At 39.8% G+C, this 20,607-nt stretch overlaps 1 protein-coding gene across 3 annotated transcripts in view; it reads right to left on the reverse strand.

Moving 5' to 3' along the window:
* KANSL1 (KAT8 regulatory NSL complex subunit 1) overlaps positions 1–20,607 on the reverse strand; it is a 167,436-nt gene extending 146,829 nt beyond the window's left edge. Inside the window, exons 1-2 of one of the 3 annotated variants that reach the window (XM_018065300.1) lie at positions 20,579–20,607; positions 18,890–19,031 (exon numbers count right to left, since the gene is read on the reverse strand). The gene's annotated coding sequence lies outside the window, so the exon portion shown is untranslated. Of the gene's footprint in view, positions 1–18,889; positions 19,032–19,783; positions 19,997–20,578 lie in introns of those variants that run through there. The other 2 variants (XM_018065302.1, XM_018065301.1) reach the window with 2 other exon arrangements.

Below are 20,607 nucleotides of genomic sequence, written 5' to 3' on the forward strand. Positions count from 1 at the left end.
CCAATAAAGAGGCACACCATTCTTGGAAAGAAACATTACTTTTTAATTCACTGATTCCTGGATGCCTGAACTGGGTTCTCAGGGACACTGCGGAGCCTACAGCTCTGGACTAGGAAGTAACTGAAACCATTCAATAGGCAGGAGACATTGCTGGAGTGGTGATTTAATCAAAGACTGTAGTAAAATCAGATATACTCTTGTTAAAATAAACACAATTATATTTATAGAGTGAAATTCTCATTTTTTCAAGACAGAGAATGAGTCCTTCAGAGAGATGCCCTTTTTGTGACAAGCTGCTCTGGACAACCCCAGACCTTGAGAGTATTTTAGGAGAAGCACCGCTTTAGATCATTTATAGATAAATATGAATACCTGAATACAGTCCCCTTATACAGATGATGAAACCCGAAAACATCTAATGTAAAAACTGTTGTGGGTACAAAATTATAAATGAGACCATAAACTACTGAGAGAACATGACAGGAATTCAGGAAATGCTAAAGTCCCGGTTTTATCTCTGTCACTCATTTACTAAGAAATCATATATAATTTTCTTAACAGCAAACTTTTTCATTTCTGAATCAGACAAAAAGAACAAAATACTCAGTATTTTCAGCCATACTCCAAATTAATTCTCACAATCAAATTTAGAAACATTTATCTAACAAAATTTGTCTCAAATGATCTAGCTCTAACTTGAACCAGTAGAACAAAAAAATAAAATAACCTAATGAAACGATATCTTTTGTGGCACAAAGAAGAAAAAAATCCGGGACTTCCCTGGTGGCCCAGTGGATAACAGTTCGTGTTCCCAATGCAGGAGGCCTGGTTTCCAGCCCTGGTCATGGTACTAGATTCCATATGTCGTGACTAAAGATCAATGACCTGGCTCACTGCACTAAAACCCAGTGCAGCCAAATAAATAAATTTTTTTTTTTTTTAAGAAGAAAAAAAATCCTTCTGTGTAGAGGAGGGAAAAAGCTACTCACACGCCCTAGAATCTCTATGGCAACAATATCAAAATGTGATCTTGCTGGTAACATTTAGGCTAGGGCATTAAATTTTTATAACATGACAACAGTAACAGTTATATTCCTGCCCTGAATAACTTTCTTTGATTTTCAATAAAACTAGATATCCCCTTAAAGTCTTATTACTAATTACCAATCATTCATAAACATTTACTGAGTGTCTACTGGATGCTAAACACTGTAATACCTCTGGAAAAAAATACTAAGTCACCATCATAAGCTATGTGGTGGCCAAAAACGAAAAACAACCCTTCTATTCATTGATATTTTAAATAGTTAATAATTCAAAGCAAAGTAGTAGTAAGAGATCAACAAAATTTTAGTGCTTTATGCTTTCCATTCAACTCTCTTCTGGCTCTTTTGGGAAGTTTGTATAGACTCATCCAAGAAGGCTAAAATTAGGTGTTCTTTATGGCATAACTAGAATGAGGTAACAAAGCAAGTACTCCAAAACAAAACTAAGAGAAGAGGTTAAGGGAACCAAGTAGGAGACAAAGATTTAAAGTGACAGACTTGCAATCTCTACCCTAAATATCTCAAGACAGGAAAAAGGTCAAGAAAAATGAAAAGTTGTGATCTAGTCCAATTATAGTTAATTGTACATCTCCCTTTCATTCTCAAATATTTGGAATGCCCTATGGGAAGGCTTCTAAATATCTTGTAATTGCCACAAATAACTCACCATTTCTTAAACATTAGTCAGTATTATTATCTTCATTTAGTAATGAGGGAATTAGAATTTACTGTTGCTAAATGAATGTGCAAAATTAAGCCAAAACTGGACTTGTCTGGTGGTCCAGTAGTTAAAAATTCACCTGCCAATGAAGAAGACACAGGTTTGGTCCCTGGTCCGGGAAGATTCCACATGCTGTGAAGCAACTAAGCCCATGAGCCATGCTACCGAAGCCCTTGCTTCCCACTGCTCATGTTCCACAAGAGAAGCCACTCTCAATGAGAAGCCAGAGCATAGCACCTAGAGAGTTGTTAAGACTAGAGAAAGTCCTCCCACAGCAACAAAGACCCATGTGAAAGTCAAAGTGAAAGTCGCTCAGTCGTGTTCAACTCTTTGTGACTCCATGGACTATATATTCCACGGAATTTTCCAGGCCAGAATACTGGAGTGGGTAGCCTTTCCCTTCTCCAGGGGATCATTCCAACCCAGGGATCAAACCCAGGTCTCCCACACTACAGGAGGATTCTTTACCAGCTGAGCCACAAGGGAAGCCCAAGAATACTGGAATGGGTAGCCTAACCCTTCCCCAGGGGATCTTCCCGACCCAGGAATTGAACCGGGGCCTCCTGCATTGCAGGTGGATTCTTCACCAATTAAGCTACCAGGGAAGCCCCAGCAAAGACCCAGCACAGTCAAAATTTTTAAAATAAATAATTTTTTTAATTAAGGCAAAATTATTTCAAGATAAAGTCAAAACATATCTCAACTAGTTTAATATGGCGGTTATTACCCTGACACCAAAACCAGACAAAGATATCATTTTAAAAAAAAAAGCTATAGACCAATATCGTTTATGGACATAGATATAAATAAAACTCAACAAAACACTAGCAAATGAATCCAGCAACATATAAAAAGTATTGTACACCTTTGGTAAGTGTGATTAATTCTAGGAATTCAAGATTGGTTTACTATCTGAAAATGAATATACTACAAAATCCAACACTCTTTCATGATAAAAACACACAGGAATTGAAGGAAACTTTCTTAACCTGAAAAAGTTACCTATGAAAAACCCACAGCCAATATCATATTTAATGGAGAAAGACTGAATATTTTCTCCCTAAAGTCAGGAACAAACAAGGAATATCCGTTCTCACCACTTCTATTCAATATTGTACTAGAAATTCTAGCCAGGGCAATTAGGCAAGAAAAAGAAATTAGAAACTTTCAGGTTACAAAGAAAGAAATAAAATACTTCTATCCATATATGACATAATCTTGTTTACAAAAAACCCCACAAATAAACTACTAGAGGTAAAAAACATATCCATCAATGTTACAGAATTCAAGATCACTATACAAATAAATATCAATTATATTTTGATACAATAGCAACAAACAATCTGAAATGAAATTAAGAAAACTCCATGTATAATAGCATCAAAAAATATTTAGAAATAAATTTAACAGAAAAAGTATAAAACTTAAAATCTGAAAACTATAAAAATTGTCTCAAGAAGTTAAGGAAGTACTAATTAAGTGGAAAGACATCCCCTGTTCAGGGACCAGAAGATGTACCCTTGTTAAGATGACAATACTCCCTAAATTGATCTACAAGTTCAATTCAATTCCAGAATATCTAAAACAATCTTGAAAAGGAAGAATAAAGTTGAAGGACTCACACTTCCTGATTTCAAAACCTAATTCAAAGCTATAGAAATCAAAACAGTGTAGTACTGGCATACGAACAGACATATAAATTAATGGAATGTAAACCAGAAATAAACCTTCACACTTACAGTCAACTGATTTTTGACATGGGTGACAAAGCAATTCAGTGAGAGGCAGGGGAGGTAGAAGTTGAGGTTGGAGAGTCTTCTTAACAAAAGGTCCTGGGGCAACTGGATATTCACATGAAGAAGTTGGATCCTTATTTCACATAATACACAAAAATTAACTCAAAATGAATCACAGACTTAAATGTAAGAGTTAAAACCATAAAATTCCCAGGAAAAAGAAAAAGAGTGAATTCTCATTCTCTTGAGTTACACAATGATTTTTAGACATGGCACCAAAAGCACAAATGACAATAAAAAATAGATGGACTGAACTTCCTCAAAATTGTAAAATTTTGTGCATTAAAGGATCCCATCAAGAAAGTGAAAACAAACCATAAATGAAAGAAAATATTTGAAATTCATATGTGACAAGGAACTTGTATCCAGAATATATAAAGAACTCCTAGAATTCAACAATAAAAGACAATCTAGTTTAAAAATGGCAAAGACTATAATAGAAACAGACATTTCTCCAAAGATACACAAATGGCTAATAAGCCATTTGTGGAAAGACCTTATCATCATTTGCTATCAAAACCACAATGAGATACCACTTCACACCCACTAGCATGACTATAATCAAAATGACAGACAATTACAAGTATTGAGAAAAATCTGGAGAAACCAGAGCCCTCAAACACTGCTGGTAGAAATGTAAAACGGTATAGCTGCTTTGGAAAATAATTTGGCTCTTCAAAAAGTTAAAGTTACCATATAACCTAGCAATTCTATTCCTAGGTATATTTCCAAGAGAATGGAAAAGAAGTGTCTAAACAAAAACTTGTACAAGAGGACCTCCCTGGTGGTCCAGTGGTTAAGAATTCACTTGCCAGTGCAGGAGATGCGGGTTCAATCCCTGGTCTAGGAAGATCCCACATGCTGTGGAGCAACTAAGCTGGTTGCTCCACATGCCACAGGGCAATCAGGTTCTGTGTGCTACAGCTGTTGAGCCTGCTCGCCACAACTGCCGAAGCCTGCACACTCTAGAGCCCACAAGCCAAAACTACTGAAGCCCTCAAGCCCTAGGGCCAGTGCTCCACAAAAAGAGAAGCCAGGACAATGAGAAGCCCACATCCTACCCCTGGAGAATAGCCCCTGCTCACTGCAACTGGAGAGCGGCCACCGAGACGCAGCAACAAAGCAGCAGGGCACTCACAGCAACAAAGGCCGTCACAGCCGAAAATAGACAAGCATTCCAAACTCATACAAGAACGGCTGCAGCAGCGTGATCAATAATGGCCTATTATTACGATGTGAGCAACTGAAGCGTCTAGCACCTAGTCACTGGATAAGCAAAATGGGGTATTATCCATATGATGGAATATTATTCAGCCATAAAAGGAACGAAGTGCTGATAGATAACGCAAACGAACCTTGAAAACCTGCTAAGTGAAAGAAGCTAGTCACAAAAGAGCCCGTACTGTTTGATTCCATTTGTATGGTATGTCCAGCATAGGCAAATCATAGAGACAGAATGCAGATTAGTGGCTGCCAGGGGCTAAGGGACAAAAGGAAACAGAGACTACTAAGAGATACAGGGTTTCTTTCGGGGTGTTCCAAAATTAGTTTGTGGTGATGGATGCACAACTCTGTGAGCACACTAAAAAAAATTATATATTTTTAAACAGGTACATTTTATGATATGTGAAATGAATAATCAGTAAAGCTGTTTAAAAAAAAAAGATGAAGCCAAAATAACAATTTCTAAACAGTTTTGATGTGCACACACACACACACACAAAATATATATATATACATATGTTAAACTACTTGTAAAAACATCAGGAGAAGACGACAAGCCATAATTTTGCCATTTATTTCCCCTTGAGAGATTACCTCAGAGGACTAACATGCCTTCATGTTAGATCTGCAACCTTACTGCCAACAGTATATATAAGCAAAAGTTAGGCTCTCATCAAACTCAAGTTATTCTAAAATATTCTATGTAAGAGTGAAATGAGGAAGATACAACAGGTCATAGATAAAAATCAGTCATCTATAGGAATGATACAAACTAGGACATCAGTATGAAGAGTTTAAGAATACAAAATCCTATTCCTGGAAGGGTTATCTTCAGTGAGATAGGATTGGAATGTACTATTATTTCAAAAGCTTAAACAAAAGTAGCAGTATTATACTCTGCTCAAAGAATATTATAACAGATGGTTGGCGAGGCTTCTGTAAAAGGGTAGTTCAAAGAGAAAAATCTTGGCATTGTCATCCCCAGTTCTACCCAGAGTATAAAGTAAAACACAAATACAGGATCTGAGAGGAAGAGTATGTGCTGAACAGGAAAAAAAATGCTGATTAGGCTACGCATTCCAAGCCAGATTGATCATTTTATTTTTGCCCCTATAAATCAATTTTTTTGTTTGTATATGGTCCAATATATTACAGATGTGATTAGAGGAGTCTATCCCCTCACAATCAACAGACTTGTATAATTACTGCTAGACTGGGATTCAACTTTTAGTTCTATCACCACATAGCTATGTAACTTTGGACAAGTGACTTCACTGCTCTCAGTTGACTCATGTAGTAAACAAGAGAGGGGCTTCTCTGGCGGCTCAGTGGTTAAGAATCCGCTGCCAGTGCAGGAGACATGGGTGTGATCCCTGATCCAGGAAGATCCCACATGCTGTGGAGCAACTAAGCCTGTGTGCCACAACTATTGAGCCTGTGCTCTAGAGCCTGGAGCATGACTACTGAGGCCTGTGCACTCTGAGCCTGTCCTCCCCAACAAAAGAAGTCACGGCAATGGGAAGACTGAGCACCGCAACCAGAGTAGCCTGTGCTCTACACAACGAGAGAAAACCCATGCACAGCAACAAAGACCAAGTGCAGCTAAAAATAGGTAAATGCATAAAGCAAATGTTTAACGCAAAGCACAGAGATGGACTGTAAAAATACTTGACTGTAAGAAAGCAAAGAAGTCATATGTTCAACCAAAACGTTTAAATCCTTAAGCAGCATGGGGGGAAGAAGGGAGGGAGGTGGGGAGAGAGGAGGAGAATAACTATGCTCAAAACAGACAAAAAAAAATGAGGAAAAGCAACAAAATATCATAAACTGTAGCTGATCAGGAGCACTAAGGCCTATGTAGGCAAAAAAATTAAAATCTTGCAAGAAAATGCAAAGCCACAGAGCGGTGGTTTAAATATATAAAAAGCCAGATGCTGAATAAAGACTGATGGAACACTTGATAAATGGTATAAACAGTGACAACAGCAAGACAGCTGACAGACCTAACTGTAATTAGTTTCAACACCTACTGAGGAAGATATGAGGAAGAAATCTATTTCTAAATTACTCTATTTTTATTTGTTTATTTATTTGTGCCAGGCCTTAGCTGTGGCATGTGGGATCTAGTTCCCTGACCAGGAATTGAACCTGGTTCCCCTGTATTGGAAACATGGAGTCTTAGCCACTGGACCACCAGGGAAGTCCCTAAATTACTCTTCAAAGTCCAAAAATCACTTTCAAATGATGAATCAAATTCATCATTAAATGAACAAGATGCTTCCAAACTAATATATCAGATGTTAGGTAGTCACGGAACCCCAAAGTATTCTCTGCATTTTAGAAGTATTCTCTGAGGACTTCCCGGGAGGTCTAACAAGACTGCCTTGCGGTCTTCCCTAGCAGTACAGTGAATTAGAATCCGCTTGTCCATGCAGGGGACATGGGTTTGATCCCTGGTCCGGGAAGATTCCACATGCCTGAGAGCAACTAAGCCCATACACCACATCTATGGAGCCTGGGTACTGCAACTACTGAAGCCCAAGCACTCTAGAGCCTGTGTTCTGCAACAAGAGAAGCCACCGCAGTGAGAAGCTGCAACAAAGAGTAGCCCCTACCTGCCACAACTAGAGAAAGCCCACACGCACAACAAAAAACCAGCACAACCAAAAATAAATTTTAAAACAATAAAAAAAAAAAGAAAGAAAAAAATCCACCTTGCAATGCAAGGGATGTGGGTTCAATCTCTTCCCTGGTTGGGGAACTAAGATCCCACACGCTATGGGGCAACTAAGCCTGCACGCCATGAAAACTGAGCCCGAGCTCCACAGTTAGAAAAGCCAAATAAATAAAGTATGTATAGATACACAGATATAGATAGATATAACTCCCATCTACTCAACAGAAGGGCTCTTGCTGTAAGCTTCAATTCAGTCAAACTGGCAAATCTCTACTAGAGGATGAGATCAGAAGACATATCAGCATAAATAACCTTCTGAGGAAAAGACAAACATGGCTTCTGATAGATGAAATCACACCACACCAGTTAATCCAAATTCTCTGAGGAGAAAGTATTGAATATTATTTATTTAGGCTTTTACAAGTCTTGGTAAGATTCTAAATAAAAAGCTGTTTTTAAAAAGCCTGAGTGACCACACAGTCGAGAATATTTACCATAGAAGGGGCGTGATTCATGAGACTGCCACACCACCTACTACACTAAGGAGGCCCGTCTAGATGGGGTGAGACACAGAAATTATGGGTGGATCGATGCTGAGGTACTTCCCCATATGAAGTACAAGCACTGATCTTAGGTAATGTTTTCAAAAGGCTATATTTAACATTTTCATAAATTATATGAAAGATACACAGAGAATTTCCCATTTTGCAGATGGAGTGATGAGCTTCCTGATAGTGAAATACTACAATAAATTGGAAAACTAAGGGAACTGAGAGATGGAAAGGATTTGTGTTATCAAATGAGAAACATTTGCAAAAACAAAGATTTATTTTTAGTTGAGAGAATACTCTGCAAGCATGAAAGCTGTCTAAATATCTATCTGCAGGGCTTTCCAGCAGAAGAGAAACTAGAGGTACTCCAGGCAGTTCCTGTGTAGACAGAATTAGGCCCAGAGCGGAAACTGCAGAGGGACACATTTCAGCTAACATAATGACAAGCTTTCTAAGCTCCAGATCAGAACCAACTGGAAGGGTGAGTCTTACTCTGAATTACCTCTAAGAGCCCTCTGAGATACAAGCAGCTAAAATACTACAGGCAGGAAAATGGCAGGTATTAACAGTGCAGCATGGAAAAGTGAAAAGTAAAGCATTTACAGGAAAAAAAAACCTAAGTTGTACCTAAAGGATGCATGGCTTCCAGTCAAAAAAGAAATCTTAGAATAATTACAGAATGTTGCCTAAAGACAATGGGATTTCTGCATGCAAAGGGGGGTGGGACTGTAAATTCTATTGGCAACAAGGAAAAGACTGTGAACAGAACATATTTTCCTACCCTAATAAATCATAATTAAGCTATATCTGAAATGTAATTCTGATTGGTTACCATAAATCTAGAAAAACAAAGCAATGCTGACAAAGATCCAGAGAAGTGTACATAAATGGAATGACTAAGAGACTCAAAGAGATTTCACTGCAGATTACATTTTAAAATCAATCATCTTCAGCTGAAAAACATGAAATGAAAGCCAAGGGGCACTATGATCAAAAATCAAACAGTGTACCAATATTAAATACTAATTTATTCACCAAATCTTGGTACCATATATTAGGCTTTTAAACTTGAAAAGGTAGATCATTTTTTTTTCCCCACAAAAGATGAAAAGAAAGTTATGGAATGCTTTATCACCAAGTGGTATTTAGGGATAAGAATATTCAGGAAGTATATAAGTTCAGGTATATTAAGCCCCTTCTGAGGTCCTACCAGATAGAAATGACATGTGAGGCCTTAAATTTCTGAGGTTAACATTTTCTTTTTATTTTAAACATTATGATGTTTCAAATGCACACAAAAATAGAGTAGTTTAATGAACTCCATATACCCATCACCCAATGAGGTTAACATCTTCTAAGATAACTGCCTCACCTCAAAACATCCCCTGGTGCCAACTAAGACATGACAACTGGCTGACAGCCCCTAAGAGACTCAGTAAGGCTTGCTGGTATAGTCCTTTTATTCTTTTACCTATATGTGTACAGCTGACCCTGAACAACACAGGTTTGAACTGGTCCACTTACACTCGGATTTTTCCCAGTCAGTACTTACTACACAATGCTCAGCTGAATCCCTGGATGTAGAGCTGCAGATACAGAGGATCCACTCTAAAATTATACGTGTCTTTTCTATTGCACGGAGGTCAGCACCCCTAACTCTGCACGGTTCCATGTGGGTAATATATGCATATACATTATCTTTTATATGTTTAGAATCTGCCTTATGTCTCTCTATATACTGAATTTTTCATTTATCATATACTCAACGTTCTTGCCTGGAAAATCCCATGGACAGAGGCGTTTGGCAGGCTACAGTCCACGGGGGTTGCAGAAGAGTCGGACACGACTGAGCACATACACAACACACACAACATTCTAAGGTACTGAAAGTTCTTTTAAAACACTGTTTAATGGCTGTATAACAACTCACCCTTAAATAGGCCGTAATTTACCCATTAATCTCACTGCTCATTCAACTTTATCCCCTATTCTTACTTGTATAAATAATGCTACAATGAATATCTTTGTTCACAAATTTTTCTATGTCTATTTTTCCCCTCTTAACAGAAATTCCCAGAAGTAGAATTAGTGAATTAAAGGACAGTTTAAGGGTTTTTGATATGTATTGGCAAAATATCTCCCAGAAAACTTGGGCCCAAGGCACTTCCATTAGCAGTTTTAGAGACCACCGCCTTACTATTTGATAGGTTAAAAAAAGTAGTATATTATTTTAATCTGAATTCCCTTGATTATGCATCAGAATAAAAATGTTTCTTATATGCTTCTTGGTCACTTGTATTTCTTCTTTGTAAACTCTAATCATGATCTTTGTCAGAAAGGCTTTTTTACTTTCTTTGGGCCTTAATGAAACTGAAAACCAGCTTAGATGGAGCCACATATCAGTGGCTTCAGCTCCCTCTCCTGGCCAAAAAATTACTACCAGGATCCGGTTATTGTTATTCAGTCGCCCAGTCACGTTCAACTGCGACCCCAGGGATTGCAGCTTACCATGATCCGGACCTAGATTTAAATACCTGTGTGTACGTGCTCAGTCGCTAAGTCATGTCCAACTCTTCTTCGGCTGCACGGACTGTAGCCCATCAGGTTCCTCTGTCTATTAAAAGCTTGCCATTTCCTAGGTTGTTGCTACAAACACAATTTATACAGGGTAATAAAAGATAAAACATTATGTGTCTAAACCCATACTTAACAGAGATGTGATGGAAAAGGAGAAAGGGAACACCTGATCACTTATATTTAATAATTAATGTCACCAAAAATGTTTAAATTATAATCAGATCACTGCCAAGTTACTTATTGGATGGAACATTACAACCCTAAAACTCATTTCTCTATACTTTATTTTCTTTTTAATGGCCACACTGCGTGGGCACTTAAGGGATCTTCATTCCCTTGACCATGGATTGAAGCTGGGGCCATAGCAGTGAAAGCATCAAGTCCTAACCCCTGGACTGCCAAAGAAGTCCCTATAACTTTATTCTAATAATGTAAAACATTCTAGTTGCCAGATGACACTAGGCTGTCAGCACAGTGGTTATCTTCTCTTTTTTAAAAGCAAAAATAAGAAAACAGAAACATCTATGTGCCCTTCATCATTTAATGAAGGATTAAAAAAAAAAACCCTCTTTGTAATCCTTATTCCAAAGCTACAAAACTGCTCACACTAAACAGACTGGGTCCTACAGTTCCAAAGGGTAAGGCCAGGATTAGCGTATGGATGCAGCTAACTCAGGTTCTCCACTGATAACCTCCAAGATGCAATTCACAGGTTGGGCAGTGCAGTGCTCAGACGATTCATTCATGCAACGCGTATCTACTAAGTGCCATCACTCTGCCAGCAGTGACGATGACAGACAGGACACAGCCCCTCCTCTCAGAGAACTAGGAAACTAGCTGTCTGGAGAAGGCAAAGCCTGGGTACCGTCTATGTCAGTTACTGCTGTTACTACACCTCCCTGCTATTAAAGAATTAGGAAGAGTATGTTTCTAGAACAGGGTAGCACCTTAAAAGGTGGTCATTTTAAACAGTGGCAGCTGTTTGTGTGAAGATTTAGAGGCAAAAGAACAAGGTGTCCAGAAGGAATTGTAAGCAGTTGAGTGATACTGAGTGCAGAGCTCAGGAAGGAGTAGAGGAGACGACCTGGGCCAAGGGCCTGGGTGCTTGGTTTGAACTCCACCTCGAAAGCCAAGTAAGCAATGGGGAGGAGACATACGGTCCTATAAAGAGACCATTTAGCTCTGGGGAAAATCCACTTGCAAATCATAGGTATATGGATGTGAGACTCACACAGTGTGAGACATAAACTTACCTAAGTTTCCCTCAGGAACTACATAGGCTAAGAGGAGAGAAGGCCAAGACAAGGCAAACACTGACTGAAAGAGACAAATGTCTGCACAGAAACTGAGAAGGAACAGCCAGAGGCAACAGCGATGACAGAAAGAGCCAGCACGCAGACCATTTGTACTTCACTGGGTCAGGCACTCACCTACAGGCTTTTCATGTATTAATTCATTTCCTCTTCATGACAGTCCTGGAAAGTTAAGTGCCATCATTTTTACTATTTTCCCATTTTTCAGTGAGGTAGTGAGGCACAGAGAGAGGCTCAAAGTACGTGCAGAGCTGAAATCTGAATCTAAAGGACTCACTCCAGAGACCATGTTCTGTATCACGGCTCTACAATGCCTTTCAAAAAACAAGCAGGAGGGACCACCACCACCATAGCCAGGGAGAACAATGGTCCATGGCATCAAAACCCACAAGGAGGCCTCAGAAAATCAGGACAGAAAGGGATGCCTCCGTAAGGGCAGGTGCAGTGGAGCACACCGGAAGAAGCTAGACAAACACTTCACTGGCAAAGGGACCAGCAACTGCAGCTGAAGAGCTCCATGTTTGTAAAGAGTGAGAGACTTGAGTGTGTTCAGAAGCTGATGGACAAGAGCCAACAGGGGATGGGAGGGTAAAAATAGGTTGGGAAAAGGGACAAACGACAGACAGAGGTCTCTATGAGGAGGAAAAAATAGCTCGAGAGACCAGAGAGGTGGCCTAGTATGAGAAGAAACAAAGACAGGGGTAGGGTGGGCCCAAGAAGGGTCTCTTCCCCACAGGCTTTGTGGAAAAAGGTTTTTTCTGTAAGCAAGGGAGCTGCCTAACTTCTGAAGAACCCTCCACAATAAGATGCTTTTAGAATTGTAGCATTATATGCGTTGATTCTTTTACTCCTGTTTTCACTCTTATCCAGCTATCTCATTAAACTATGATCTAGGTGGCAAACAGGTCACAAGATGATTTCGAAGCAAGAAAAAAATCTAGCAAAAACTAAAATCACTAGATTGTTCAGAACCAAAATATAATTCTTTAAAAAGATAGTATTTTTCTATTTCTTCAAGTCAAGTATGTAAATATATTCTCTGAGCTTCCAGAACTTACGATGGCTACCCCCTTTGTCCTCAATGCCCAGAGCTGCTCTTCTGCTCACAACTTGACTTCTCTCCCCAGCTCTGCCGCGGCATGGTCAGCACCTTCTCTGGCCTAGTCAAATGGCCCTTCCTCCCCCAGTCCAAACAATTACCCAACATGTCCTCTCAGGACAGGTAGACAGGAAAAGGAATTGGGGAACTAGCCTCTGATGACAATTAACAGAGCAATTCTATAGCACGTATTTATCAAAAGTAGTCCCAGACCACCGCAAAAAGCTGAGGAAAGTAATGGACTCTTCCTCTCCATAAAATGCACACAAGCAAAATCACACAATTGCATTAGATGCTCAAAAAGCCATCACTTTTCACGTATTTTATCCATAGAATACTTGGCTGGATAAATACTGGAGCAAGATGGCTCACTCTAGCCATCATCAAAGGTCTATTCACCTTCCCTGGCAAATAATTTATACCAGTTTAGTTTGCTGATATCCTAACCTCCCAGAGAAAGAAGGCATTAAAATAGAGGGGAGAGCTGCTGGAGGCTGGAGCAAGGCCAGTAACAGCCGGATACTAAGGTAGGCGATCAAGAAAGTAGATTAATCAGACAAAAGAGTATGAAGACTGGCCCAAGAGTATGAAATATATGCACACACTACTCCATGAATACAGTTTACCTTACGACCTGCAAAGATACATTATATCTCAGCACAGTACAGTTAGGATGTACAAAGGGAAAATCTTCTGTAATTCTGAATTATTATTTAAAATAAAATTTTGTACAGGGTGCTTTCTTAAGGAGGCAGAAAAGCATGTAATATCTATTAGAAAAATTTTCAAAACTTTCACAGTATTAATATGAGTTTCATGAGAGGAAACCATCAAACAAAAGGGTGTAACTGGCCTGCAGAGAAAGATTTTGAAACAAAATAGTAGCCAGACCATCATGTGTCTATACGCTGTGTCACAAAGGTTGAACTTTACCCTCAAGACAAACAGGAGGGGAATGGAAGCAGAGGGCGGGCCATATCAACTGGGCCACAGGAGGAACTTCCTCAAGGTCCTGCTCTCGCTGGAATGACCCATACTGTCCATTCCCAAAAGAAGTCAAATGGTGGAGGATAACCATGCCTGTTTCTTCAAATATGGCATCTGACTGAATATAAAACATCTCTCTATTCACACAGACAAGGAGGTGTTCATTTGAGACAGGTACCTGGGCCTAATTCTTACATAGTAAGGAAATCCCAAGGTTTCATCAATTTCCACAAAGGACGAGACACGCAGAGCAGACTGTAATCTCGACCTTAATCTTTCAAATCGGAATTTTACTGATAGCTAAACAAAAAGAATATTACCACCTTCTAAAGTGTCAATTTTATATAAATCTAAAGTCTCAACAACAAAAATCTAGATATTAAAGACAAATAAGATAAACAAGGTCCTACTCTATAGCATAGGGAACTATATATCCAATACCCTACAATAAATATTAATTGAAAAAAATCTGAAAGTGATTCAGTTATGTATCACTTTGCTATACACCAGAAACTAACAACCTTGTAAATAACTATACTTCAATAAAAATAAATAAAAGGACAAATATATGAGACACCTAAAGAAATAATCTACTTCTTTAAATCATGTGACCAATTTGCACCCAAATTTTCATTTCCTATGTATAAGTATTGGAGGTCTGCTACCCTTGATGAATAACATTAATCTATGGGGCTGTCAAGGCTAAAGGATGCTGTTATGAGTTGAATGGTGTTCCCCAACCCTCAAGAAGATATTTTGGACTCCTAACTCTGCGTACCTCAGAATGTGACCACAGTTGGAGAAAGAGTCTTTACAGAGATAACCAAGTTAAAATGAGGTGATTAGAATGTGCCCTAATCCAATATGACTGCTGTCCTTTTAAAAAGGAGAATTTTTGAACAAAAGAGATACATACACAGAGAGAACTTTGTGCAAAGACTGGAGTTATGCGGCTAAAAGCCAAAGATGTACCAGATGCTAGAGTAAAGGCCTGGAAGACATCCTGCCCAAGGGCCCTCGGATGGAGAATGCCCCTGCCCTCAGACTTCTAGCCTGCAGAGCTCAGAGACAATACATGTCTGTTGTTTAAGCCACTTACTTCGTGCCACTTTGTTATGGCAGCCCTAGCAAACAGATGTCATGAAGAAAATTAGTAGCTCATGTTTACTGAGCACATACCAAGTGTTATTCTAAGCACTTCGCATCAACAAACTCATTTAGCTGTTACAAAATCCACCCCAGGATCTAGATACTATAATTATACCCTTTTCACAGATGAAGACACCAGGTCTCTAAGAGGATAAAAAACTTGCCCAGCAGCAGACAGAGCCCCCAGTATGACCACTAGCTATAAGGAACTATGATTTATAGTCATTATTTTAATAGCAGCGGCAGTCACTAAGCCAAACACTATGTACTTCACAGATATAATATACACAACAATCGTCTGAAGTACATGTTCATTTTTGCTTCCAATACAAAGCAGAACCCTGAATCTCCAAGACATTTTCTTAAAATTTCTTAAAATCGCCCCACATCTCACAACCAAGAATGTGACAGTGAATCTAACTGCCAACTTGAGGAAATAAACAATGAAAATCCTTTTTTACTAACGCTTTAAGTGCAAGTGAAAATTTTTAATGTCTGACCTTGCAATTCAATACTAGAAATCTAAATCTATAAATTCAAAATCCTTCAAGATCCCAGCAGAAAACAGGCCCTAGATTACAGTATCCCTTGTCTACACATCCCTTCAACTGTTCAAGCTCTGTCTGCTCTCTCATCTGTGATCCCTTGACTTTTCTCTAATTTCCAGACACAGGAGAAGAAAAGATGTAAGGACTGAGATACTGCTTTTTAAGTTGTTGTTTTTTTAAATTTAATTAAATTTGTATTTAATTTTTAAATTTTGATACCAACATCAGAAAGTGTGAAAAAATAAAATACAGTGAGAAGTCTCCTTCCCGCTCTGTCCTCTACCTGCCCAGTGCCTAGACATCACAGGCAACCAACGTCACCACTTTCTTGATTACTCTTCTAAAGTGATTTTTTTATGCATATACAACAAGCCAATATAAACTGTCTTTTCTCCCTTTTTTTCAAAAAAAAAAAAAAACACACAATACATATCACACACACTGCTCTGCATCTTGCTTTTAGCAACTGTATAACTTGTAGATCTTTACATAGCCTTTTGAATCATTTTAATTGCATCCTTCTGTCAAGAATACTTTTTACTTGCATTCATTATAGTTCAGTCTAGTACACAAAGCACCAGCACACAAGGCTACCAGCAGTCCCTGAGAGGCACCTGAAATGACTGATGGTGGACCCATGACACACCAAAGGCCTGTGTCTCTTCGCTCCATCTCATCTTCACTTTTTTGTCCAATCCTCCTCCTCCCTGCTCTTCCATTTCACCCATGCCCATGCCCTAACCCTGACAACTGGACCTGAAAACATCAAATATCACTGATACTGCTTAGTCATGGCTAGCACTGAAAAAGATGCAGACCCCTGAGAGAATGAGAACAGGATAAATAATTTCCATGGGAACTAATTAACAAGAGTGCCTTCAACTGATGAGTTTTTTTGGGAGTTAGATTTCCTTTATGTTATTTATGTTTCCTTTGGTGCTTTGGTTCTTAAAAAGGGAAAACATTAGCACTATTTTCTACCAGCCTGGGAACATAAATAAATACACACTGGGGTCTAACGTTTGAGAAATGCCTCCAGAACTAGAGTTCATTTTTAAATAAAATAATCAGAAACAAAGTGTAAGAACTATAGAAAATTAGTATTTTGGCTCCAAAGTATACATGCATTTTAATTAACCCATTTTTTACTTAAAAATAAGTAATTGCAACCTGAAAACACATCTCAGAAACATTTTAAAGCTATTCACAATGGAAAAAAAAATAAAGTTCTCTCTTCCTTTTTTATTTTCCATCCTGCAAATTCAATGATATCCTGTTCTGCTCACCAAGAAAGTGCCTTTTTCCCCCTGCCCAGCTCAAATACCACAGTTTTTAAGGTTTTTTTTAAAGTCATAAAAGGAGGAGGAAAATGTTAACAAATAAAAAATTTGTTCAGACTCAGAAGAGGTCTTCAACTGATCAAAGGATTAAATTAAGGCAGTCACATAACTACATTCTTAAGTAGTTAACAGGTGGTAACTCAGTCTGGAGTACTGACTTCACTGTCTATTCCTATCACACCAGAGACCTTTGGTGCAACTTCAAGGATTACTGTAGAACTTACCCAAGTTCCGAGACTTAGAGGTAAAATGTCATATGTAAAAAAGCAGGCCTCTGTATATCTAATCCATTTTTAGAACCAAAATGACTATGAAATAAAAATCTAATATAGATTCCCAGTTCCTCGGGTTTCTAGTTGTTCTTGAGTCGCTAAGTTGTGTCCAACTCTTTGCGACTTCAGGGACTATACACAGTCCACCAGGCTCCTCTTTTCATGGAATTTCCCAGTATTCTTATACTGGAGTGGGTTGCCATTTCCTTCTCCAGGGGATCTTCTTTACCCAGAGATGGAACCGGAGTCTCCTGCCTTGGCAGGCGGATTCTTTACCACTGAGCTACTAGTGAAGCCCAGGGAACTAGTACCTGTTGATATTCCCTGGTCTGCTTCCTAAAGATAACAGAGGCCACCGGTTCCTGGCACTAAACACCCAATACCAAAGAGGAATATTCTTGTACAAGGTCCTCCAGTTCCTACGGGTTCAGGACTTCTGGTGGGGTTCCCCACGCAACGCCACCAACTCTACAGGGAGAATGGCTGGAAAAACAGTCCCTCTGACTTCCTTTACAGTAATATAGGAACTCCTCAGCCAACAATAGCAGCTGGAACATAAATGAAGATGCGAACTCAGTCTACATTTACCTAAAAATTTCCCGCAATCCAAGTGTTTAGTTTACACAGACTGCATTAATACCTGACGTATTCACTGCATTAATTTGGAATTCCACAGGGCAGGTTAACAGACAATAATCTAACTACATTAGTATTTAGCTCTGAAGGAAGTCACCTGCACCATCCAGTGAAGCTTGTGGGGGCTTCCATTACTCCTTACCCTTCCCCATCCTTCCTCCCTCCCATTTTCCTCCCTGCATGTATCTTAAGCTTTATCTTCTGTTTAGTCTTTCTTAATGGAGAGAGTTTCCTGGCCATTTAAGCACAAGAAACTGGAAGTAGCCAAGAGAAAGGAGAACAACCACATCATTGGGAGCTTTTTCATGTAAAGATCGTGTTCTCACACTGCCCCCAAAGAGGTTTATCTTGTGAGGTGAAATATGGCACAAAGTGCTACCTGTTGAGAAAAATAGTACAAATTTGCATGCAAAGGACTAGGGAATAGCAGGAAAACTCTCCCACAAAGCTACAGATATAAACAAACAGGTCTTAGAATGTTCTAAACATCAATCAAGTTTCAGAGTAAATAAATGGCTAGTGACACATCTTCTGTAACACATGAATCAGCTACAGATTTGCAAGAGTGGGACACACCCTAACACCTATGATGATACTAAAGGACCTGTTTGAAAGTGGACCCGGCTGTCTGAATTGCCAGCCCATCCTACTGAGACTGGAACAGAATTTTACAACGGTGTGGGGTTGTCATAATTTAAAGCTAAAAAATAAATACATCATTATCATGAAAGTTAATTTGAGAACTTCATTAATATTTTAACACCAATAATTAAGGACAGGAGCAATACAAAGGAGTAACCAATCAGTTCTAGGAGGCAAACACAAGGGAAAGAAATGTCAGGTAAGACGGTTGAAAAACTGCAAATTCAAAAACTAAAAAAATCCCAATTCTAAAAAATAATAATAATAAAACGAGACCTTTATAATTAAAAACACACACACACACATCTTACCTTAAGAGGCATCCAAGTAGCATTCATAGTGTCAGGAGTAGTTCAGGCAATAATACTCAGAAACGAGCAAGAATGGAGTCTTAGTAATTCCCCAGCCACCAAGTATGAGAAGGTAGGAAAATTTTTTGTTTCAAAAAGGTATCTGAAAAAGAGAGGACTTTCATTTAGACTAAAAATAATCCAAAAATAAGCATATAGTTTAAACTATCTGGACAGAGATTCAAAGTACTATTTGCCTCACCATTTTAAAAAAATGTAGAAAATAACTGTTCCTTTTGGAGGACAAATGTGTGTGGTGTATGTTTCTCCACAGGTATGAAGAAATATATTTCTCCATAAAATTGGATTAAAATTGTAACACATATTTCAGATAATATAAAATTGCTTATTAGAATTATTTCTCAAATAGAAAAATGATTGTCCAGGGTTACTTCATAAACACTATTAAAAAGTGATTTTTTTATCTGATCACTAAAAAATGCCCTTGCCACATTTAGTTTTAATAAATTAAACCCTCTCTGATCATTTTGATTGTCCTAAATTTTCTTGAGTTTAAGTTGCAGAGACCATTCTATGTGGAAAAATAATAGCCATTCTTGACTGAAGTGCTACAAATGAAAGACCCTTCTTTCCTAGAAATCTTTAATAACAGGCCAAACAATTTTGAGCCAAGTTTGTGTGGAGGTAGGAGGATGGATTAAATGACCTCTTGTAGGATTCGTGCTCTAGTCCTAGGCCTGAATGAAAATTCCAGCTTAACCAGTTACTGCTTCGCTTAAAATGGAGGCTTGCCCGATTAGGGACAAAATAACAGCACCCACCTCTGTAAAATAAATTTTTAAAAATTCAAAGCCTACAGTACCCTCATTTTTAAGAAAAATTAAAAATAAAAACCTCTGGAGTGGATTTGTTCTTGCTATGCGTTTGTCACTTCGGCGTCGAAGACTTGGCATCACTTTCCTTACGCTCGTCGGATTTTTTTTTTTTTGTGGGGGGAGGGTTGGGGGGAGTTTGACTTCTGACCCAAGTCCGGGAAGGATTTAAGAGCCCCTCCATAATCCCCAACGCAAGAGCTAAGGGGCGAAGAGAAAGGGGAGAGCCCGAGTTCCCACCCCTCCCCCCACCCTAGACCCCAGTCCCAAACCGACCCCCCTTCCCGCAGTGAGGCGACTCTTTCTGCCCCAAACCCATTGTTAGGGAGGGGGCGTAAGGGAGAGGGGGCTCAGGGCAGGGCGCCGGCGGCCGTTGCTCCGCTCGCTTCTGGAAGGGGGCGGCCCGCGGGATGCAGCTTCCCTTCCTCTCCGCGTCGGTCCGTCCCACCTCGGCTCGGCCTGGCGCCCCGGGCTGTGCTCGGCGCCCCCGGCCCCGGGCCCGGCCCAGCCCGCCCCCCGAGTACCAGGCCCCCGACCCCTCTGCCCGCAGCCCGAGGCCCAGGCCTGCGGGTGGGCGCGGGGCGGGGGTCCCTATGCCCCACACACGCGTCCCCGCTCCCCCAGCCCAGTCGCTTCCAGGGCCCTCGGCGGCGCCCGCTCCCCGGGCCCGTCGGCCCCCCGCCTCCCGGCCGGGCCACCCCCTCGGGCTCCCGCCGTTGGGGCCGCCTCCCCTTCCCCACCATCACCCCTACCGACTCGTGCCCCCACCCCCCGGGGCCCCAGTGCCAACGGCGGCTCCCCCGGCCCCCGGACCTACCTGCACAGCTCAACCAAGCCTAGAAGTGG

This window comes from Capra hircus, chromosome 19, assembly GCF_001704415.2.
Source record: "Capra hircus breed San Clemente chromosome 19, ASM170441v1, whole genome shotgun sequence".
In the NCBI taxonomy this organism is placed as follows: domain Eukaryota; kingdom Metazoa; phylum Chordata; class Mammalia; order Artiodactyla; family Bovidae; genus Capra; species Capra hircus.